Here is a 24,751-nt window from a genome sequence, read left to right as displayed (position 1 = left end):
TAAAAAACAGTGTTTCAAGTGAATGTATAAGTGAGGCACTCAAGCAAATCGGCTATGAGAAATTCGTAGTAATAAAAAATTTTGAGTTAGTAATACAGTTTTAGGTAAATTATAATATTATTTCTAAGCCTGGAATGTATTGTCTCTCTTTATGAGATCTGTGACTCTATAACAGATGATTAAACTAATCTGACAATTTAGAAGTTTGCAAATCCATTTTATGATTATTTTTCTCTACATATAAGTTAAGCTTTCAGCTGCAAGTTCTAGGTATTTTCCTTTCTTTCTAGGAAACAATGTAGATACAGTAACACCTTATTTAACTGGCATCTTTATGGAATGAGGGAGTTTATATCAGTAGATTTTTCAAATAATTGGAACATTAACATTTAAGCATCCAAAAATCAAAAACACCATCCCTGTAAACTTTTGCATATAATTATTCCTAACACATCTTACTTCTCATTACTCTATATGGAGAACATGGACAATGATTTAACCTTTTCCTGATGATTCACAGTCAACATCATAAACTGATTATATCCCTCAACTTCTGGCACCAAGTGAATGTCTGGGAATATGATTGAACAAAAACATCATTTATTGTACATACTATAAAAGATGCCTTTACAGTGTATTAAGGTATGTAAGGCTATTTGGTTTTTCACAAAATGGCCCCAGACTACTTTTTCTTCTTGTTGAGTGTGATTTTTGTCTTTTTTTTTAAGCAGCTTTTCCTCAGCCATAGGATATTCATTTATCCTTTATTATTATCAGTGTACTTGAACTCTTTAAAAAATTTTCTACCTCTCATCTGCTGAGGACTGGAAATCAGACAAGCAAGTTCCTCGAGCTATGTCTAAAACTGGGAAACCATCTCTGATTGATAGTCTGGGAATGGTCTCACAATATGATTTGTAGAAATCTTTATTATAGATCTGTGTATTTTATTTTCATATTGGTTTTTTCTTGGTTTTAGGCTATATTCTTTCTTTTTAATTTTTGGGGAGCACTTCTAAGCATAGATTACATTCGTGATCAGTGATTTTCAATTTTTTTTTTAACATCCTATGAAAGCTTATATTCAAATAGAATCTGGAATGACAAGTAAATAAAGCCAACATTAAAGTGGCACTGCTCTGGGTGGTGATCTGGAGCCCTTGCACACTTGGTCTTCTTGCCTCTCTACCAGTTGCCATCAGTGTCACTACAAATGGGTAACATGTCTTTGGACAAGTTAGAGGTAACTCTTTTTACTGGCTGTCTTTCTGTTTTTGGACATTTGTCTAATCCTCCACAAAATAATGGAACTAACTTGTTAATCAATAGTTACAAGATAACTTTCTGATCAGCTCACTCCTCAGTTTTCTTAATTTTTCTCTATGAATAAAAAACAAAGTTACAGTATATATTCCAAAAAGCTGACAAACTACAACAAAATACAAGGACTTGATTCTCTGGACATCTTTCTAATTGGGTGTAAGCAATAATTAAGGATCAGAACTTCATTTGAAGGCTGGGCATGGTAGCTCATGACTCTAATTCCAATACTTTGAGAGCCTGAGGTGGGATGATTGCTTGAGCCTAGGAGTTTGAGACCAGCCTGGGCAACACAGGGAGACCTTGACTGTATAAGATTTTTTTTTTTTTTTTTTTTTAAGCCAGGTGTGGTGGTGCACACCTCTGGTCCCAGTTATTTGAGAGGCTGAGGTGGGAGGATCACCTGAGCCCAGGAGATTGAGGCTGTGGTGAGCCAAGATTACATCACTGCACTCCAGCCTGGGCAACAGAGTGATACTCTGTCTCAAAAACAAACAAACAAACGAACAAACAAAAACCAAACCAAAACCATGAAAAAAAAGCTGTATTTGAAAACCCATACATCTGTGATCAAATAGAAATGGGCATTTCAAACTCTTTTTACACATGGGCTATAACAGTAAAAGCTAACTTAAATAGATGATATCCAAATTGATAAATAGCTACTGTAAACATGACAAGCAAACAACTAAAAGGAAAACAAAGGTAGTATTACTGATTATTCATCCCTTTTAAGGCAACTGAGCAAATGTTCTTAAGAGCAAATTTGCTTTGGGAACTGTAGCTAAAACAAATGCATTTACTTTGACATTATATTAAAATTGCTGGAGAGAGAGGAACTGGAGTAAAATAGGTACAGTGTAAACAAGCAGTTGAAATTAAAGAACAGATAATATATGTGCTCTAGCCACAAGGTGGTCTTCTAATCATTCAGATTCACAAAACTACTGTTGGGTACAATTAGCATCAATTATTCAGAAATATTTCAGACAGAAACCATTCTGAATTTGCCATCAGGGCAGTGTCAGACTGGAGTCCTTGAGGTAATTCACGTGACAGCTTATCCAGACACCCAGGAGGTTTCTTCTCTCCAGAAGATATAACTCAAGATACTAGGGGAAGAGATCCACATCAGCAGATGAGGGGTCTATCTTGGCTTAGAAGCCCTGGTACTTTACAAATGCCACAATATAACAGTAGCTTTTAGGGTCGCACAAGGGGTATGCCAATTACAAGTAATTCAGGACATTCCAAAGTACAGTGTCCCCATCAGGTATTTATCATTCCTTTGCAGTTCTTCCCAGTCCAAATTAATTTACCAATCAAGGGGTCATTTTTGTTATAATGTTACTTAGTAATATAACTAACATCTTTAACCTCACCAGGCTACCAAATAACTTAGATAGCCATTTTAATCTAAAGCCAGATTTTCATTCAGCAGGGGAAAATGTAGTCAATATTCTAATATGGTATCAAACTTATATAATTAGAATTTCCATATTGAAGTTTAATTTGAAATACTTTGGGGATATCATACGACTTTGCCAACTCTTTCTGTCTGTTACTTTGACTATAAGAATTTCTCTCACAGCACATGTTCCTTTTTTATTTCTTTTTACATTAGGTATACCTAAGTGAATTGGGCTACAATATATTTTGCTATATCTGATTGTTTAAACCAGGGGGATCTGATCAAATAATACTAAAACAATATAACAGTGCTATAGCATATCTGGACAAAGAGATGCATGAGGATATTTAAGGAAATAGGGGACTTCACAATTCCACTTCTGGAAATTTTTCCCCCAAGAAAAATGGTCTCAACCCCAAGACTTCATGTTAATAAATGGCATGTCATTTGGCTCTATTATCCAGCTGCTCAAGCCAAGAATTTGGGCTCTGTCCTTGCATTCTATTTTCCTCATCCTCTATATTGAATCCACAAACAACTCCTACTAGGGAGTATATTCTAAAATATATGATGTCTAAAGTCAAATTATCCATGTCTCTTTACCTCATTGTTACTACCTGTTATGAGTTTAATTTTGTCTCCTAAAAATATGTTAAAATTCTAACTCCTTGTAACTCAGTATGGGTACCTTATTTGGAAACAGACTGGCATGAGCCAAGGAATGCCAAGAATTGCCAGCAAACACCAGAAGCCCGAAGAGGCAAAGAAGGATTCTCCCCTACAGGTTTGAGAGGGAGAATGGCCCTGCTCTGCGCTAACAATAACTTTCTGTTGTTTTAAGCCACCTAGTTTGTGGCACTTTGTTACAGCTGTCCTAGGAAACTAATACCCTACATCAGTACAAACCTCTACCATTTCCTACCTAGACAAAGGCAGTAACTTCATATTTGTTCCCTTGCCCCACTACAATCTATTCTTCAGACAGCAGATAAAGCAGGGGTCCCCAACCCCTGTTACCTGTTCACAGCCTGTTAGGAACTAGGCTACACAACAGGAGGTGAGCGGCGGGCAAGTGAGCAAAGCTTCATCTGTATTTACAGCTGCTCCCCATCACTCACATTTCTGTCTGAGCTCTGCCTCTTGTCAGATCAGTGGCAGCATTAGATTTTCATAGGAATGCCAACCCTTATTGTGAACTGCATATATGAGGGATTCAGGTTGTATGTTCCTTATGAGAATCTATCTAATGCCTGATGATCTGACACTGCCTCCCATCATCCCTAGAGGGGACCAACTAGTTGCAGGAAAACAAGCTCAGGGCTCCCACTGATTCTATATTATGGCGAGTTATATAATTATTTCATAATATATTGCAATGTAATAATAATAGAAATAAAGTGCACAATAAATGTAATGCATTTGAATCATCCTGAAACCATCCCCCCGACCCCGGTCCATGGAAAAATTGTCTTCCATGAAACCTGTCCCTGGTGCCAAAAAGGCTGGGGACTGCTGAGTTAGATAAATGACTTTTCAAAAGTTAAGCCAGATTATGTCACTACCTTGCTTTTAAATCCTTCAACAGCTTCTCACTGTTTTTAGAATAAAGTTCAAAACTCTTACCATGGCCTAGAATAGCAGTTCTTAAAGCATTTTGGTTTCAGGATCCCTTTATAGTAATTCTTCAGAGTTACTCTTCAGAATTACTGAGGACCTCAAAGAACTTCTGTTTATGTGGTTTAAATCTATCAATATTTACCATATTAGAAACTAAAGCCAGGAAATTTAAAAACCATTATGTTACTATATGTTTTACATATAACATAAAAACATGTTACATGTTTTACATTTAACATAAATTATACATAATTTTTTAAATGAAAATTTTAAAAAAGTATTTTTCCAGATTAAACAAAAAAACACAATGAGAAGAGTGGTATCATTTTAGATTTTTGCAAATTTCCTTAATATCTGGTTAAATAGAAAATAATTGGATATGCATATCTAGTTCTGCATTCAATCTGTTGTGACAACACAAGTGACATAGCTTCTGGAATATGCTACTGCATGCTAATGAGAATGAGTATGAAAAAGGCAAATAATGTCTTGGAATTACGAAATAATTCTGACCGCATAGACCTGCTGCACTCAAAAACTTTCACTGAGTGAATAAATGATTCGTATATATATAAATAAATAAATATTTATCTGCAATGATGTTCATTGCTTAAATTCACTCATTCAACAAATACTTACTGAGTATCAACTATGTGTTACGCACTGTTCTAAGGACAGCAAACAAGACAAAAATCTCACCGTAATTGGGAGAGGGGGAACAGAAAACAAGCTAAATAAAATATAGTATACTAGATGATGGTACGTGCTGCAAAGAAAAATAAAGCAGGAAATAAAGATACAGAACGCTGGGACGTAGGGTAGAATGGGTATCAACTTAAAATAAGGTAGGAAGAGTAGACCTTACTGAGATAACTAGGGGAGAAAAACCTGAAGATGGTAAGGGAATAAGCTGTCTGAATATCTGGGGGAAAAGTAATAGAGGGAACAAGATGAGCAAGTGCAAAGACCCTGAAATGGTTATGTACCCAGCATGGTCTGAGGAACTGAGAGGAGGCCAGTGTGTTACTGGAGAAATGAAAGCAAGTTAGATTAGTAACAGGAGATGAGGGGAGAGAGAGAGGTAATAAAGGGCCAGATGGCATAGGGCCTTGTAAGCCATTCTAAGGATTTTGGCTTTTATGTTTAATTCAATGAGAGGCCACTGAAGGGTTGCGAGCAGAGGAATAGCTTGACTTCACTTATGGGTTAAGAGGATCACTCTGGCTGCTAGGGTGAAAATAGAAGGAGTGATCAACTGTGCCACATGCTGCTGATAGCTCAGGTATGGTAAGGACTAAGAAATAGTCACTGGATTTAGCAAAGTGGACGTCACTGGTTTTCCTGATAAGAACAGGAAGAATGCTGAAAGTGAACGTTTGATTTCAAGTGGGTTCAAGAGATTATGGGAAAGAAGGAATTAGAGTATAAAGAACTCTTTTTGGAATTTTGTTGTAAAAAGGAGGAATGAAATGGGGCATTACATAAATGGGTAAGGGGGCAGAGGATAGCAGTATATCTGTATCCTGATGGAAATCTACACAAAAGAGACAGAAAACTGATAATGCAAAAACAAACAAACAAAAACAAAAACGGGGAGGGGGTTTAAATATGGAGTAAGATCCTCGAGCAGGATGAGATATAGTACACAAGCAGAGGGGCGGGCCTTAACCAGAGCACAGATAGTTCATCCACACTAATACAAAGGAAAGTGAACTATAAAAGCACAGATGCAGGTAAGTCAGTAGATGTGGTAGTGAGAATTTGTGGAATTTCTTTTTTAATGGCTCCTGTTTCATCAGTTAAATGGGAAGGAAGGTCACCAGCACAGAATGATGATGAGGATCGAGATATCTAAATTTTGAGGAGACAAGAGAAAGTATGAAAAAGTCATCTAACTCGTAGAGTTCATGGGATAGGGAAATGTAGTGTCACTGCTGAGATTAGTGGTTATAAACATGGAGTGAGCATGGTTGTGTATTTTTTTTCCAGCCATATTTAGCTGCATGGGTGGAGGTATGGAAGAGTAGAATTCACTTAAATACCTGCTTTCTGAAAGTCTACTATAATACCAGGGACACAGCAACAAGCCAAGTTACAGTCTTTGCCTTTACAGAGTTTACAATGTACTTTACATATTGCAAAATAGAAACAACCTACATATCTTAACAGTAGGATTGCTACAAGTACAGTATACTGCAGGCATATTATACGAAACTAGCTAGTCATTAGAAATTATGTTAAAAAGAATATGGATATGAGAAAATATTAATAATAAAGTAGATTATAAAACTATGTAGAGCATGGTCCCATTTTTGTTTTAAAATTGTATCTCTATCTACAGGAAAATGATTTTAAAAGTATGAGAATGAAAACAGGGATTATCTTGAGCATAAGATTATGGATGACAAAGATTTTCTTTTGTTTGCATTATCGGTTTTCCCTCTTTTCTGTATAGGTTCCATCAGGATATAAATATGCTGCTATCTCTCCAAACCTTAACCATCCATCTAATGCCCCATTTCTCTCCTCTTTCAACAGCATTCATGAAAGCGTTGTCTATACTCTAATTCCTCCTTCCCATTATCTCTTAAACCCACTTGAATCAAATGTTCACTTCCACTATTCTTCTTGTTATTGTCAGGAAAACCAATCACTTGTTTTTTGGAAAAATTTATAAAATATATTATTACTTTGTAATAAGAAAAAGCTACAGTTAAAATTTATTTGTATGCTCTCCATGGTCATGGTATTATTGGTACACTCTCTGAATTGGAATACCATCTACACATGTACAAACTTATTCAGTGATTTAATTATTACTTAGCTGTTCCAAGGAAAAACTCATCAAACCAACTAAAATCTTGGTTACTTATAAGTAGCTCTTTACAATTACAAGCATGATAGGCTTACCTACCACTTCCCAATCCATTTCTTGTTTGCTATGTTCCTCAGATCACCATGCCTAATTTGGAGCTTTTGTGTTCAGATGCTGTGGGCTGAAGTGTTCTACTGTTTAATGGGAAATGTTGAGATTTTTGATCTTTCAATTTAGGGAATGTCTACCTAGAAATCAATTAGAGCAAGGACATGAACATAAGAACCATGACTCCAATTACAGAATCGACTGGCAAGTGGGGAATAGAAAGACAGGAGGCCAACCAGACTGTCCTCTAATTAGATTATCTATTCTGCCTTCAAAGAGTAGTAGAAAAGAGGATCAGTCTTTAAAAAAGATATCAAGAATTTTCAACTCTGAATTGTTTGTATACGTCTAAGCACCTTGATAAAGGATAGGTATTTGAGTGAAACAAAGAAAAGACAATTATCTTAAATTATTCTCTAATCCAATTGTAGTGTTTAGGGACCCAAATGTAAGTTATTCGTCTCTTATTCATTTTTTGTATGCCTAGCATATAATAGGCACTTAAGAAATATTCAATCATGAACATAATTATTTGGAATGATTATGACTCACTAATATAAAGCCCATTTTAAATCTTTATTAATAATTATCTTAAATCTACTATAATTCACTTACTATTATAATTATGATGCCTTAATAAACCACATCACCATGTCTCTATAAAATCTTTACTCTGTTAATCTTCTTTGTGTGTTAAAATGGAATTGATATTAAAGCATGAGTATAAGCCCGAACATTTTTTCTCAATAATCTCAGAATAGGATATAGGAACCAAAACCTTAGTCTTTGCAGACATTCTGTTTTAAAATATATTACAAAGAATAAATGGAATTGAATGTCAAGAATGAGTAAGTGAAAGCTTTTACTCATCTGGTTTACAACTTATATCAGCTAATTTTTCTAGATTTAAATTGATTAAATTTTTTTTGTTGTTTCATTTCAAACGACCACACCAGAAAAGGGTTGTTTGTCATGATTATTTATGCTTTTCCCTTCTGTTTTATCTTAAAGGAAATGCTCAAATTTAATAAATACGAAGTTGTTATAAACAGCAACAGAAACTATTCTAATGAATTAAAATAGATTATATGTTTGAAATCTTTTTAATAGATGAAACATTAGGGTAAAATAAAAATACCCAGCTGAATTAAAAATAAACAAAATTACATAATAGAGTTAAAATGTAAAAAAATTCAAGCATGCTTAAAATTGAAGCTACAAAAGCATAAAAACACACAACCTAAATACTTCAAATATTTAAAAAATCTTATTAAAAAAAGAGTTTATTCCACCTCCGTATCCTGTTTCTAAATAAATATTAAAAACCTATAAGGAATATACATAAATGACAAAATAATATACAAAGTTTAAAGACCCAAATTCTCAAATAAGGAAAGGCAAAAAGTACCCATAATCCTCCTAAATGATTCTTTACCATATCTTTAAAATGGTAGAGAATCATGGAAGCTCCCTTCCATTTGGCCTGTTTTTCTCTGTTCTGACTCTTACAAGATTCTAAACTATCACCTAATACTTTGAGACTGGATTCAAAAACAGCTACTCCTCTTTATAAGTTTAAGCAGAACCTTGAGTCTTCACAATCCTTACTTAAAACTGTCTCCCATGACCTCCTTCATCTTTTAACCGTATTATTATGTTTGTGTTCTTCTGTTCAATTGAAGGTGAGGATCATGGTATAATTTAACTTTATATACTACGATTTCTTTTATCCTTTGTATCTGCACAAAACTTTGCATATAGTAAAAGTTAAGTAAGCACAAAAACAAAACAAAACAAAAAACAGGTCAGGTACAGTGGTTCATGCCTGTAATTCGGCACTTTGGGAGGCTGAGGCAGGTGAATCGCTTGAGCTCAGGAGTTTTGAGACCGGCCTGGGTGACAGAAAGACACCCTATCTCAAAAGAAAAATAAACTACTTGCAAGAAAAATAAATATAGCTGACTTTCTTGATTTTTGGCATTTTCAAGTACCTGGAATAGGGCCCAGAGTAGGGAAAAAATGCTGATGAGGACCATATTAGACATGTTGTGACCAGTTGGCTCTGTATAGAAGAATTCTTCTAGCTGGTTTGAGAAAGCAATGAAAGGCCTGTCTTTGCCTATAAAATATGAGATGCAACAGAGGAAAAAGAGACTGAAAAGTGAAAAGTTAAAAAACAGCAAGGAGTAAAGAGCACAAATGGGTAAGAGGCCAGCAGAGCCTAATGGCAATTAGAAGGAATGGGGTAGCAACAGTAGCAGGCAGCAGAAATTAGAAGCTGTGACAGAGGTGGCAAGTTGTAGACATTTTAGACCACAGAGAATAGCCAGCCATAAAGAGGACTGGGCTGCATGCCAACCAGTAGATTTCAGCAATCACAAGAGAGAAAGAGAAGCTTTAGCCTTATGTCTCACACCAGTTATAAATACCCATGGTATAGTAAAATGATTTAAGAAGGAAGCAATGAAGTATGGAATATATTTTAGAAAAAGTATTTTATAGAAAAACAGTTTAAAAATAAAAGGCAGAATGTAACTGTTCAGCTAACTGAAATGAACACTTATCTAGAATGTTTAATCTTCCAGTGTTAGACAGTTGAGACTCCACTGCTGTAAGGAAAGAAAAAGGAGCAAACATTGACTGAATACCCATTGTGTGCTGGAAATTTTACACACACCATTTCTTTTCATTCTCACAACAACCCTATTATGTAAATACTATTATTCCCATTTTCAAAATGAGCAAAATGACGCTCAGAGGTATTATATAACTTGCCCAAGGTCCCAGGCCCTTCTAACAACAAAATCCGTATTTCTCAACTATGCTACTAGAAAAGAGAAAGGAGAATCAACACAGATAATACAAATAAAAAGAAATGCAGTTAAAATTTTTTCTTTTTGGCTGGGCGCGGTGGCTCATGCCTGTAATCCCAGCACTTTGGGAGGCCGAGGCAGGCAGATCATAAGGTCAGGAGATCGAGACCATCCTGGTTAACACAGTGAAACCCTGTCTCTACTAAAAAATAAAAAAAAATTAGTCGGGCATGGTGGCGGGTGCCTGTAGTCCCAGGTACTCGGGAGCCTGAGGCAGGAGAACGGCGTGATCCGGGAGCTGGAGCTTACAGTGAGTGGAGATCGCACCACTGCACTCCAGCCTGGGCAACAGAGCGAGACTCCGTCTCAAAAAAAATAAATAAATAATAAATAAATAAATAAATAAATACATATATAAATTTATTTTTTTCAGGTTAAAGACAATAGGTGGCATAAGTTACGGTATCACATACAGCATGCTTGTGTAATTCCTATTATCCAAATCTCAAAATTGACATATCATCAGAGAGTAAATAATCTTACTCTTCAACACTATACACTCTTCTCTACCTCTGCCTCAGTTGATTGCTGTCCTTTTTCAAGTTATACATATTTTGAGAAGCTGGAGCTTAGTCTCTCTATGTTTGTATTAATTTACTGAGCTGGTCTAGCATTCAAAGTTAGGTAAATAAGAACAAAGCCAAACTCTTTGAATGGTGTCTTGCTTACCGAACACTGTTTCTGTAACACTATTCAGTAAAAACTCAATATACCTTAATCCACTCTATTCTAAATCCCTTGATGGTGAATGACCAGAAGTACAAAAGAGAAATCCAGGAAATAATTATTTTCTTTCATATTCTCATTCACCTTTCACTTTCACAGTGAAAATTTACACAGTCTGTTAGGTCCACAAAACAGTTCCTCCTTTACAGAGGGTGCTATGAAACAGGCACTTCCATTAGTTGTTCTTAGGAGCATACATTAGTATAAATCTTTTAGAAAATGTTCATTTCCTTTGACTTAGCATTTCAAAAAGGTATCCTAAAAATACTTCAAATATTTAAAAAATCTTATAAAAAAAGAGTTTATTCCAGTATTATCTAGAATAGTAAGGAATTAGAAACAATCTAAGTGTCCAGCAACACAGGGGAAGTTGAGTAGATTATTAAGCAGCAATTTTAAATGATGGTCATAAAATATTTATAACTTAGAACATCATCACAATATTATTAATGTAAAATGGAATAAAAATGTTTTTATACTAAGATCTAAACTACATAAAGCAAGCAAATAAACCAAAAAACATTATATATTTAAAAATGTTTTAAAAACCTACCACAATGTAAACACTAGGTCTATTTTTTTTAACTTTTCTGTATATTCTAATATTTCTATTATGAACAAGTGCTATCTTTGTAATGAAAATTTTTAAAACCTTAAAATTTTAAAGTTACATTGTTTTACAATGTAGCAAAACCTAGCCTGTAGCAGCTCCCTAGCCTGTAGCAGCTCCCTGAAAACCAGCAGCATGTGCTGGAGATCTGAAATTCTCAAGCTAAAATTTTAGATATCCAATCCAGCTTGAGAGAGATGGTAAGCATACTGGATGAGAGATACAGATAGCAAGTGTTGACAGGCTGGATCGGTTAGACCTAACGAGATGGAATTCAACAGACATAGAGAAAAGATCCCGTACCAAGGACCAAGTAGTCACAAACTACATCGTGGAGTAATCTTAGGAGAAACATAGAAGATTTAGGGGCTTTAGTAGAGTGTGAGCTCAGTGAATTTTGATGTAGCTACTCAAAAGCAAATTAAATTTTAGAAATACATTAATAGGTGGATATTAGAACGATGTTAGAACGAGGAAAGTGATAGTGCTTGTGGTAGGCAGAAATCCAAAGTAAGCCCTGATGACCCAGGCCCTTGTATAATTCCCCTCACCTTGAGTGAGGGTGGGACCAGTGAATGTGATGGGAAACCACTTTCATGATGGAGGGCAGAGATGGAATGGAGAGAGCTGGCCTCAAAGAAGCAAGTAGCCATGTTGACCATTTTGTGAACTGCGTAAGGAAAGGGATGGTGTCTAGGCATGATGGCCTCAAATAACTAAGAGAACTGCGAATTCCAGATGAGAATGAAGACTTATGAAGCCTTGAGCAGAGGACCCAGATAAGCCATGCCATAATGCTTGACCTGTGAGAAAACAAATGTGTGTTAAGTTGCTAAATTTGTGGTAATTTATTATGCAGCAATAGAAAACTAATACAGGCTGGGCATGGTGGCTCATGCCTGTAATCCCAGTACTTTGGAAGGCCAAGGCAAGAAAATCACTTGAGCTCTGGAATTCAAGACTAGCCCAGGCAACATGGCAAAATCGCATCTACAAAAAATACAAAAATTAGCCAGGTATAGTGGTGTGCATCTGTAGTCCCAGCTACCTGGGAGGCTGAGGTGGGAGGATTGCTTGAGCCTAGGAGGTCCAGGCTGCAGTGAGCTGTGACCATGCCACTGCACTGCACCCGGGGTGATAGAGTGAGACCTTGTCTCAAAAACAAAAAACAAAACAAAACAAAAAAACCATAACAAAAAACAAAAAAAAACCCCCAAACCCAAACTAATACAGAGCTATTCTTTTCTGGGGTCAGATGATTCCTGCAGTGTTAGTAGCAAAGAGCTGTGGGTGAAAAGTACCTTGAAAGATATACATAAAGAGCCTAAAATAGGCTTTGGCTGGATGGTAAAGTAACTCTAAATCATGTCATGTTAGGAATGAAAGACGAAATATCTGAAAACAATGAAATTGCTTGCTTCTATACGGCTATACATTTTAGAAGTAGGAAGAGTATGAGAAAATTATAGGGAGTCAAACACTTAATTTTTCAACAGAAAGATTTTTTTTTTTTTTTTTTTGAGACAGAGTCATGTTTTGTTGCTTAGGCTAGAGTACAGTGGCATAATCTCGGCTCACTGCAGCCTCCCCCTCCCGGGGGTTCAAGCAATTCTCCTGCCTCAGCCTCCTGAGTAGCAAGGATTACAAGTGCCTGCCATCATGTCCAGCTAATTTAGTACAAACAGGGTTTCACCATATTGGCTCAGCTGGTAGAAAGCTCTTTTCAAACTTAAAACGGCCACCTTAATATTCCTTCAATTCCCTATCCTTGGAAGTTTTCAAGCTTAGATGGATGACTGATTAGCAGGCATATATAAAGAGGTTCTAGGATGGGCGCGGTGGCTCACATCCGTAATCCCAGCACTTTGGGAGGCTGAGGTGGGCAGATCATGAGGTCAAGAAATGGAGACTATCCTGGCTAACATGGTGAAACCCCGTCTCTACTAAAAATACAAAAAATTAGCTGGGTGTAGTGGCCAGCGCCCGTAGTCCCAGCTACTCGGGAGGCTGTGGCAGGAGAATGGCGTGAACCTGGGAGGTGGTTCCAGCCTGGGTGACAGAGAGAGACTTCGTCTCAAAAAAAAAAAAAAAAGAGAGAGAGAGAGAGATTCTAAGCATTTCTAGATGGTCTGATTAATAATCTTGTTTCTCTCTTAGGCATTTGCATCTTTAAATACTGTATGTGTATAAAGAGGTACTTTCTATTGACAGCATAAATATTTGCAGAACCTAGTGTATTGTAGGCAGCCAATAAATATTTGCTGAACGAATAAATGCACAAAAGAAAAATACAACGAAAGAAAAAATGAGAATATTAATATCCTAGGATCTAATTGTCTTTTAATGTTCCTTTTGGGCAAATTAAAAATAAAACTTTCATGGCAATGAAGGTAGCAGCGGTTATCTCTGGGAGAAAGAAGTATGTCTTTTTCTTGCAAATAAATCAATATAGAGAAGTGACAAGAGCTCTGGACTGTGAGTTTTAGTCTTGGCACCACCACTCTTAGTTCAAAAAATGAACTGAAATGATTAATCCTGGGGTTCAGGCTGAGTTAGAAGGCATGTTAAGGCAGGAAGAAGTGTAGGATCAGGACAACTGAGGAAATGGGAGCTATTAAGAGTATTAAGATCTAGAGAAGTTTCAGAATTTGAGGTTGTGACAGGAAGCAAGCTCAAAGATGTTAAGTGTTCAAGTAAGTTAAAATGGAGTATAAATGAATGTAGCCAGGGTTGAGGGGTTTTCACAGACCAAGATTGGTCAGCGTTAGTATGAATGTTGAAGTGTCTGAATAGGATAGCTTTAGATGGAATGGAGAAGTAAATTGTAAGCCTAACCCTCCATTAATTAAAAATTCAGTCCAAAAAGCTATCAATTTTTAAACAGTCTAATTCATTTTTTGATATACAAATATTCCTTATTTCTTGTCTGCTATATTCCATAGCCTTCTAAAACTTTAGTTTCTACTTATTCAACTGCTTTTACTAAGAACTTATGACAAATGTATTAGGCAACATATCAACAAATAAAATCTGAACAAGCTTTCTTTTTGCTCTTATAATTTTTTTTCTCTCAGGTTAATAGGACAAAATATCATTAGGAATCAAAAATATAATTGAATATTACCCTTTTCAGTAAAAACGTTATTCACAGCATTTATACGCAAAGGGGAAAATTTTTCCTGAGTTTTTTTAACCCGCTTTAGGATGTTGCGAGAGCATTATCACTTGTTTAATATCATAACTTTGTATCCTTTATTTAACTTAATTCTTCTTACAAAGTCAGCTTTTATTTACTTATTAAAAAGAATAGAACGTTTCACGAATTTGCATGTCAGGGGCCATGCTAATCTTCTCTGTATTGTTCCATTTTTTTAGTATAATAAAAAATATAAGTAAAAATTTTTAATTTAGTATAAAACATATAAATAATTTTTTAGTATAATAAATTTTATGTGTTGCCAAAGCAACCACTAAAGTTAGCTTTTTAAAATGGATTTAATTTTTCCATTAAAGATGGGCTTTGTTTGATTCATATGACCTTGTTTATTAGTGGGCCTTCCTCTTTAATATTGTTTTATCCTGAAATAAATCACTTCTTATTCTTGTTAGCTTCTCTTTCTATCCTGCAGAGTTTTATTAATGTTTCAAATCTTCTTTGGTTTTTCCTCTAAATGTCACTGTAAAACTGATTTTTTTCCCTCAAGTTATGAAATCTTTAAGCTATCAGAAAATCACATAAATATATATATTTTTCTATTTGTATTCTCCTAATTCCCCCCGCTAACAACTGCATAATTTTGATGTAATCAACCAGGCTACACAATAATAGTACAACTAAAGGTGTTCCAATCCTCTCCAGTGTTTTTTTTTGTTTTTTTTGTTTTTTTGTTTTTTTGAGCAGGGTCTTGCTCTGTTGCTCAGGCTGGAGTATAGTGGTGCAATCATAGCTCACTGCAGCCTCAATCTCCTGGGCTCTAGCGATCTCCCTGCCTCAGCCTCCAAAGTAGCTGGGACTATAAACGCAAGCCATTATGCCTGGCTAATTTTTTTTTTACTTGTATTAATAGAAAAGATGAGGTCTTGCTATGTTGCTCAGGCTGGTCTCCAACTTCTAAGCTCAAGTGATTCTTCCACCTTGGCCACCCAAAGTGCTTGGATTACAGATGTGAGCCACCGTGCCTAGCCAACTCCTAATTCTGATTTCTTCCCAGCATTTCACTCAATGTGTTAAGAGACCCTAGTTCAGGTATCTGAGAAATCAATCTATATTTTCTATTATTGTTCCTGAAACACAAATCCCTGGTCAATTAAACATCAATAACCAAAATTAATACAAGAGTATCTTCACTGGTATTCCTTCCTATTCCCTTTCTTCCTAGTAACAGTACACTGTTACTAATCACTCTAAAAAATTCCTTATAGTGCTAATTTAAAACACATCCACACTCACCCAAATTCCTTAATCTGAGTATTTATGGCTTCCACAGTCTGCCTGAGCTATTTCTGCCACCTGTCCCTTTCCACACCTCAGCTTCATTCAAATATCACCTAGCCTTTACAGTACAAGACAGGCTGCAATTCATAACTGACGATGTCTCTAACTACTGTGCCCCCTAATAATCTCTCCCTTTTTTTTCCTCTTACCTCTCCCAATGCACTTGCAGATGATCTCTCATTATGGGATCTGATTATAGTCTGACTCATAATTGTTCTTTAGTAATTTAAAGAGTTTTCTACTGTCTCAGTTAGATAGTAAACGACGTCAGTGCAGGAACCACAGTTTATACCTCTTGTGTCTCCTAGTGTCTTGTTGTATCCAGGTCATGGAGTAAGTATTTAATAAAATATTTGAGTTAAATTTAATAATTTCAGGGCTGTTTATATTGCTGATTTTATTATTATGGTAATCTATATGCAGAATTTCTAGTAATTACTCTTAACCATAATAAATAATCCTATGAAATATAATATAGATGAATTACGGATATCTATTTCCATAGAAAAGTGATAAAAATATACAGGTTTATTCTCAATCTAGACATCTTTACGTCATTCTATAGCTTATATTACTTTCCAGGTATCCCTTTAATCTGGGTGCTGTCAGTTACCTGCCACATATTACTTTTTTTTTTTTTTAGATGGAGTCTCACTCTGTCACCCAGGCTGGAGTACAGCAGCACAATCTCGGCTCACTGCAACCTCTGCCTCCCGAGTTCAAGCAAGTCTCCTGCCTCAGCCTCCCGAGTAGCTGGGACTACAGGTGCGTGCCATCACGCCCGGCTAATTTTTTGTATTTTTAGTAGAGATGGGATTTCACTGTGTTAGCCATGATGATCTCTATCTCCTGACCTCGTGATCTGCCCGCCTCAGCCTCCCAAAGTGCTGGAATTACAAGCATGAGCCACTGCATCTGGCCCAATATTACTTTTTTTTTTTTTTTGGATAGGGCAATGAGATACTGCTTCACATCTCTATTAAGATGGCTAGTATCAAAAACACAGAAAATGATAAGTGTTGGCTAGGATTTGGGGAGAGTGGAACCTTCAAGTATTGCTAGTGAGAATGTAAAATGGTGTATCTCCTGTAAAAAGGGCTTGGCAATTCCTCAACAAATTAAATAGATAATTATCTTATGATCCAGCAATTCCACTTTCCAGAATTGAAAGCAGGGACGTGAACAGGTATTTTTATATCCATGTTCACAGTGGCATCACATACAATAACTAAAAGGTTGGAACAATATGAATATCCATCAGCAGATGAAAGCATAAACAAAATATGGTATATACATACATACATACATACAACTGAATATTATTCGGCCTCAAAAAGGAATGCAATTCTGACACATGCTACAACATGAGCCTTGAAGACATTATGCTAAATAAAATAAGCCAGACACAAAATGACAAATATGCTACAATTCCACTTACATGAGGTACATGGAGTAGTCAAATTCACAGAGACAGAAAGTAGAATGATGGTGGCCAGGAAGTGGGGTGGGGATAATGGGCATTTATTGTTTAATGAGCATAAATTTTCAGTTTGGGAGGATAAAAAAGTTCTGGAGATAGATGGTGGTAATGATTGCACAACAATGTGAATGGATGAATAAATGAATGCTTTATTATTATTATTATTATTATTTTAGAGATGAGGTCTTGCTACGTTGTCCAGGCTGGCCTCAAACTCCTGGGCTCAAGTGATCCTCCTGCCTTAGGCTCCTGAGGATCAGGAGGTTTTCACCTTGTTGGCCAGGCTGGTCTCTTACTCCTGACCTAAGATGATCCACTCGCCTCGGCCTCCCAAAAGCTGGGATTACAGGTGTGAGACTCCGTACCCAGCCACATTTTTTATAGGTTTTGTTAGATTTGGGTTCAACATTCTTTGGAAGAATGCAAGTGTTACTCTGCTTTCTACTGAGAGGGGGTCTTAAAAAGCAGATGGCATTTGAGACAGTGTGGATGGAAGTATGTGAGAGACAGTAAGGGTAAACACTACAGGTAAAGAACAAACACGACCAAAGGCACTGATAGAGCAAGTGTGTGATATGTACAAGGGAAGAAACTACATTAACTAGATATAAGATTTTCAACACTGTTCACTGTACTTTATACACAGGGTACATACCATTCAGCCCTGCTGAATCAGCATATCTAAGGATGAAGGCTCAGATACCTTTATTTTTACAAAGTTCCCAAGAAAATTCAATAACCAGGTCTGAAACTTACTGGCCTGGAGAATAGTGTACCTTTAAGTAGCTTGTTCTTGGTATGTCAAGCTCATTCCTACTTCAGGGACTTTTTATCACGACTTACAGCAACTTCTCTGCATTGAATTCTCAGCTTGTCATTTTCTCAGTAAAGTCTTACCTGATCACTCTTTAAAGTAACCGCCACTATTTTCTTTGCTTTCTTTCTTTTTTTTTTTTTTTTCCTTGAGACGGAGTCTCGCTCTCACCCAGGCTGGAGTGCAGTGGCGCAATCTTGGCTCACTGCAAGCTCTGCCTCCCGGGTTCATGCCATTCTCCTGCCTCAGCCTCCCGACTAGCTGGGACTACAGGCGCCTGCCACCATGACCGGCTAATTTTTTGTATTTTAGTAGAGATGGGGGTTTCACCGTGTTAGCCAGGATAGTCTCAACCTCCGGACCTCGTGATCTGCCTGCCCTGGCCTCCCAAAGTGCTGGGATTACAGGAGTGAGGCACCGTGCCCAGTCACCACCACTATTTTATTTCTTAGAACTTAACTGATACTATCTTGTTTGTTTTTGGCATACTTTCTTCAATAGAATGTATGCTCCAAAAGAACACGAATCTTCTCTTGTTTACTATAATTCTAATGCCTAGAAGAGGTATGGGGTACATAAAAGGTAGACACTAAATATCCACAGGATGAATGGATAAATTTGGCTGACTTAGGAAATTCTTTTTGGAATATTCTCACATAATACAGACAGAAAATAATAAAATTATTATTTAAGCTTATCTTCACTAAGATTGGTTAGTAAGTACTTCTCAAGAATTTCTTTTTGTCATTTTAGATGTTTTACTCTGTGATAGCCCATGTCACCTTACTGGTTAACAGAAAAAATTTGGGCAGCATTTCATAGAAGACAACTGCAACTCTGAACATCTATCCAATCAGTTCAATAATAATTTCCAAATGTACTTAATGGCCTATTAAATCAGTAATTAGAAATCAAATTTTGCTAGGCTGCAAAAGATGTCAGAATTATGTATGCTCAAGATATTTTAAAATTAAAATTGTATTTAATTAGCATTCCTCAGAGAAAGATATTTTAAAATTAAAATTTTATTTAATTAGTGTGCCCATAATCTATATTAAAAATTTATTTGTACCCTGCTGACTTACAAAAATATATGCAGGGCAGGGTAAAAATACAAAAAGAGCTTGTGGTGGTTAAAAAAATTCAGTAACATAAAACAGTTAATAACAAAAAAAAAAAAAAAAAGCCCAGCAAAGAAAATGATTTAAGGTTTAAGGAACAGAAAAAATATCAAGAAAGCAAAATAACTTTTAATATAGATTGTTTTGTGGGTGTTTGAAAACATTTCCTCCCTTTCATCCACACTTTTGTGAGTTAAAGTTAATGGATTTCTATTGCATTCCTGTTGTCACTACTGCCAAATGCTTTCGTATGGATAAGGCAGATACCTGGTTATTTAAGGAGCAGGATAAATGGGCCAAGACAGCTTTCCCTATCCCCAATTCACCAGGGAACATTTGAGAATTCCACCTGACATGAGGACAGCACTGTGCTCTTAAACAATCTGCAGTTTGATCCGATTGTTCCCCAGTGGGGGAGGTAGGCCACAGCTCACTCAAGAGTCATTGATTGGATTAACAGCCTAATTCCCAACAGATGAATAGAATACTGATGTCTTGTCAGCCCAGATCACAAAAGGAAAACACAATCTGCTTCTACAGCTCAGAGATTTAACCCTCTATTTACCCTGAAGCCACAATGTCAGTTTTGAGTACTGTAATTTATTCATAACTATTTGCCTATAAATATTATCAAATGTGGTTTCATCACCACCCACAAGCTTTCCATCCCCCATTATGGTATTTTTTTTTTTTTTAAACACTTGCTATGGACTAGGGGACATGGTAATTTTAAAAAACGTTTAAAAACACGGAAAGATTTTTACTTCTATTTTTACTGTACACATTAGTCTTGCCGCCTAAATTCTTTCCCAGGTCTCCTAAAGAAATGTTAAATAAGCTGCTTTCTTTAGGGCCCTGATAAAGTAGGACTGCCAATGAAAGAAAAGTAACAAAACCCATGCATTCAAAGATAAAACTAGTTTGAGCTTTTTTTTCTAGTATAAGTGACTGATTTTAAGAAGAATGAATGACTGTATTAAGGGGAATAGATTCTCAATAAATGTCAGCTTTAGTTTATTCCCCTGCTGTACCGCTATCTACCAGACCTTCTGTAATTTAACAACTTTTGTGTACGACTGTACAACTAAGAACCAAATAATAAGGTCTTATTTCTGATATAGTTTTAAAAGAATAAGAACAAAACACGTCCTCCAAGTCACGTATGAATTAGAATTCTATAATAAAGACATACGCAGCATAGTCTCTGAATAGTAAAGCACACAAAGATGCAGTATTCTAGGTGGCTTCAATAATACCTTATTTTGTATACCTTTCTGCATGCTATATACTGTCAATATAACAACGACAAAAAAGATTTATGTCAATTGTGAGTAAAAACAATGATAGTAGTGGCTAATGCTGTTTACTGCACTAGGCAATTTTTACATGAGTTCTTTTATTAATCCCACCCAACCACCTTATGAAATAGGTACTAAGTTATCTCATTTCACAAATGAAGAAACTTACGCTTAGTCAGGTTAAGTAACTTGTCCAAGGTCACATGATTTGTAAGTGGCAGAGGCAGAACTTAGAAGGTCTCTGGCTCCCAACCTTATGCTCTTAAATATGACTGGAATTTCAAGGGTTTCTCTGTGTATCTTCATATGTATATGGAGGTTTTACAGTATTCTGATCTTAAGATTCATTCTTCTCTTTGAATATGTTACCATTCTTTTTGGAAAACATCTTTATATGCATGTCCTGTACTGAATTTTCTTTTTCTTTAGGAGATTTCAGCAAGGATGTCATAATAGCTCACTAAAATTAGCCATGTCAAAACCAGAGCTCAGTTTTTTTTTGCCCATGGCTTTGAAGTCATGCTCAACTTCTCTTTTATTTTTTATATTATCTTTCATCAAGTGAGGTTGATTGAATTCTCCTTCTGTACTATATATCTCTGGTTCCTTCTTTTTCTACACTAGTGAACTCTATCCAGGCCCTCACTTCCTAAACCACTAACTCCTATAAGAGCTTCCTTAATAATTTATCTAGTCTCCCATCCCTTTTGCAAGCATTGTCTTATGCAAGCCACTACTCTGTTTAAAACTTTGAAGCATATTCCAATTGTCTTCAAGTCATATAAGAATTTCTAACTACGGATTTCCCTAGCTTCGAACAGAATCTGTCATATTGCTATAATTTTTTTTTTTTTTTTTTGAGACGGAGTCTTGCTCTGTTGCCCAGACTAGGGTGCAGTAGCACGATCTCGGCTCACTATAACCTCTGCCTCCCGGGTTTCAAGCGATTCTCCTGTCTCAGCCTCCTGAGTAGCTGGGACTACAGGTGCACACCACCATGCCCGGCTAATTTTTTTTGTATTTTTAGTAAAGACGGGTTTCACCATATTGGTCAGGCTGGTCTCGAACTCCTGACCTCAAGTGACCCACGTGCCTTGGCCTCCCAAAGTGCAGGGATTAGAAAGAGCCACTGCGCCCGACCTATTGTTATAATTTTTAAGACAGGGTCTTACTCTGTCACCCAGGCTGGAGTGCAGTGGCATGATCACGACTCACTGCAGCCTTGACCTCCCTGGACTCAGGTGATCCTGCCACCTCAGCCTTCCAAGTAGCTGAAACTACAGGTGTGTGCCACCATGCCCAGCTATTTTTTGTACTTTTTGTAGAGATGGGGTTTTACCATGTCACTCAGACTAGTCTTGAACACCTGGGCTCAAGCTATCCACCTGTCTCAGCCTCCTAAAGTGCTGAGATTACAGGTGTGAACCACTATGCCCGGCCTATTGTTATAATTTTTAAAATTAACATTGTATATACAGGAAGTTTAGATCAGTTCAAATATGATAATATATCATATAATGAAAACAGATTGTTGGATGGGCGTGCTGGTTTCCGCCTGTAATCCCAACACTTTGGGAGGCTGCAGCAGCTGAATTGCTTGAGTTCGTAAGTTCAAGACCAACCTGGGCAGTATGGCGAAACCCCATCTCTACAAAAAAAAAAAAAAAAAAAAAAAAAAACCCACAAAACAAAACACAAAAATCAGCCAGGTTGTGGTGGTGTGTACTCGTAGTTCCAGCCACTTGGGAGGCTCAGGTGAGAGGATGGCTTGAGCCCAGGCAGTGGAAGTTGCAGTGAGCCAAGATTAAGCCACTGCACTCCAGCCTGGGCAACTGAGTCAGACCTTGTCTCAAAAAAAAAAAAAAAAAAAGGAAAAATAAGATTGTTTATATTAGGTATAATGATATTATAATCTAATTCCTTATGGTTACACTTCTATCATAACCATTACAGTAAAAGACATTTTTGAAAACTAACAATGACTAACAGGAAGAGAAGATTACATTATTTGGAAAGAGACAAGGAAAAAGCTCAACTAACACCAATTAAAAAAATCATTTACAAGATATCAACAGCATAAAATATTTTTAACACTACTGAGCTTTCCACAGATCTTTCTTGATTCAGACATGCTGTTCTTTAAGAAAATTAAAACATTTATATATCATTTTACACAACACTTTATATATGCCAACTTATTTGAAACTAACATCCTGAAATAAGTAAGGTAGGTATTAGTAGCTATATTTCGTGGATAAGGAAAGTCAAGTTCAACAAGATTAAATCACCTGCCCCAATTAATAGCATGCCAAACAGCAGAGTTAGTGCTTAAATTTATGTTCCTTGATACAAATGGAATAAGTAAAGAAATGGCAAGTTTTGAGATACTAATGTCTAATTCCCATTTCTAGAGCACAAGCAAAAAGTACTGTTCAATTTGGATAATAAAACACAAGCTACTAATATTCTGGCTAGCCAAGATCCCTCTGCATCCCTGCCCCAAATATGCTGCCAACATTCATTCAGATAAGCATGAAGAAATACAACTAAGAGAAGAGAGGACAGCCTCAATAATCAAAACAGCAACTTTATACTAAGATTAAATGATCTAAAACAAGTGTTTTGAAGATACAAATATCACAAACACATTCTATCACCAGCACACATCAAGACAGGTCTTACTAGAGATTCCCTAGAAGCTGGAAGACTTTCAGGAAGATGATCCTCAAAGTCTTCCTCTTCTCAGTATATGAAAGAAGGAGCAACAGTGTGCATGAAGAAGCAGAACTGCTTCCCTACAGGTGAAAGACTTGGCAAGGCTTTCATGGTGCTAGAGACTTGACGCTCTTGCCAGCAGAGCTTATTTCATCAGCTCTTGTAATTCTTTGGTTGTTCCTATTGTGTGAACTCTTGAATTTGGGGTAAAATTTTATAGCCCTCAATAACATAAATTGGGCAGAGAGAAATCATTGTTCTGGATACCCTGGTCAGGGATAAAGTTGCCTAACAATGCTGGAAAGTATGGCAGCCATTTAAAAAAAAATTCCTTGAAGGGCATGTTGTTTTTAACAGAGAGGTTTTCACATTCTACATGTCTGCAACTTTAGACTTCTATCATGTAATATAAAAACAGCATTTTAGGGCCAAGCACGGTGGCTCGCACCTGTAAACTCAGCACTTTGGGAGGCCAAGGTAGGGGGATCCTGAGGTCAGGAGTTCGAGATCAGCGTGACCAACATGGTGAAACCCCGTCTCTACTAAAAATACAAAAATTAGCTGGGCATGGTGGCATGTGCCTGTAATCCCAGCTACTCAGGAGGCTGAGGCAAGAGAATTGCTTGAACCCAGGAGGTGGAGGTTGCGGTGAGCCGAGATCACACCATTGCACTTCAGCCTGGGCAACAGAGCAAGACTCCATCTCAAAAAAAACAAAAAGAAGAAAGAAACCCACAGCATTTTAGCAGACATTCTAAAATAAGTAATATTACTTTGGTTATCCTTAAAAAAAAAAAAAAGTAACATTAGCAATATCATACAGAAACCAAAAACAACCCAAAACAAAAAACACCCCAAAATAAAACAATTTTAATAACAAAATCAAATCAATGATATACTCTTTGTGGTAAAAGAAATATATTTTGTCTCATTATGGAAACCAGGTTAAAGATGAGGGCTTGAACAGTTGTGTCCTGAAACTAGCAGACTGCAGGTTTTATAAATACATACAGAAATAATTAAAATATAAGGGGTTTAGAGGGATTAATCTCCTTTGAATAATCTCTGCCACAAAGCCTGTAAAGACACTGCTGGCACCAGGCCCATGTCAGACCAGCTGTCGGATATCAGAGCAGTGGAGAGATTAACTGCTACCACTTCTGCACTGACCTCCTCTATACAGTCTTCACTGCACTCTATCTTCAGTACTTACTGCACCAGAGGTAAACTAAAGCTTAATAATACCAGTACAATATGGAAAATTATCATTTGACTTGATTTACCTATCCTTTGCTGAGGACAAAAAAAAAAAAGAAGAAAGGTGCTGGAAGGGAATCACAAAATATAG

At 36.5% G+C, this 24,751-nt stretch overlaps 1 protein-coding gene and 1 pseudogene across 1 annotated transcript in view; both read right to left on the bottom strand.

Moving 5' to 3' along the window:
• Positions 1 to 24,751, bottom strand: part of ACBD6 (acyl-CoA binding domain containing 6) — a 208,926-nt gene that overhangs the window by 38,783 nt on the left and 145,392 nt on the right. The gene's annotated exons all lie outside the window — the stretch shown is intronic.
• LOC112615608 lies at positions 14,781 to 14,874 on the bottom strand (annotated as a pseudogene).

The sequence above is a fragment of the Theropithecus gelada genome, chromosome 1, assembly GCF_003255815.1.
Source record: "Theropithecus gelada isolate Dixy chromosome 1, Tgel_1.0, whole genome shotgun sequence".
In the NCBI taxonomy this organism is placed as follows: Eukaryota; Metazoa; Chordata; class Mammalia; order Primates; family Cercopithecidae; genus Theropithecus; species Theropithecus gelada.
The sequence above is the reverse complement of the archived record's forward strand: the minus strand, read 5'-3'. Positions and strand labels throughout refer to the sequence as shown.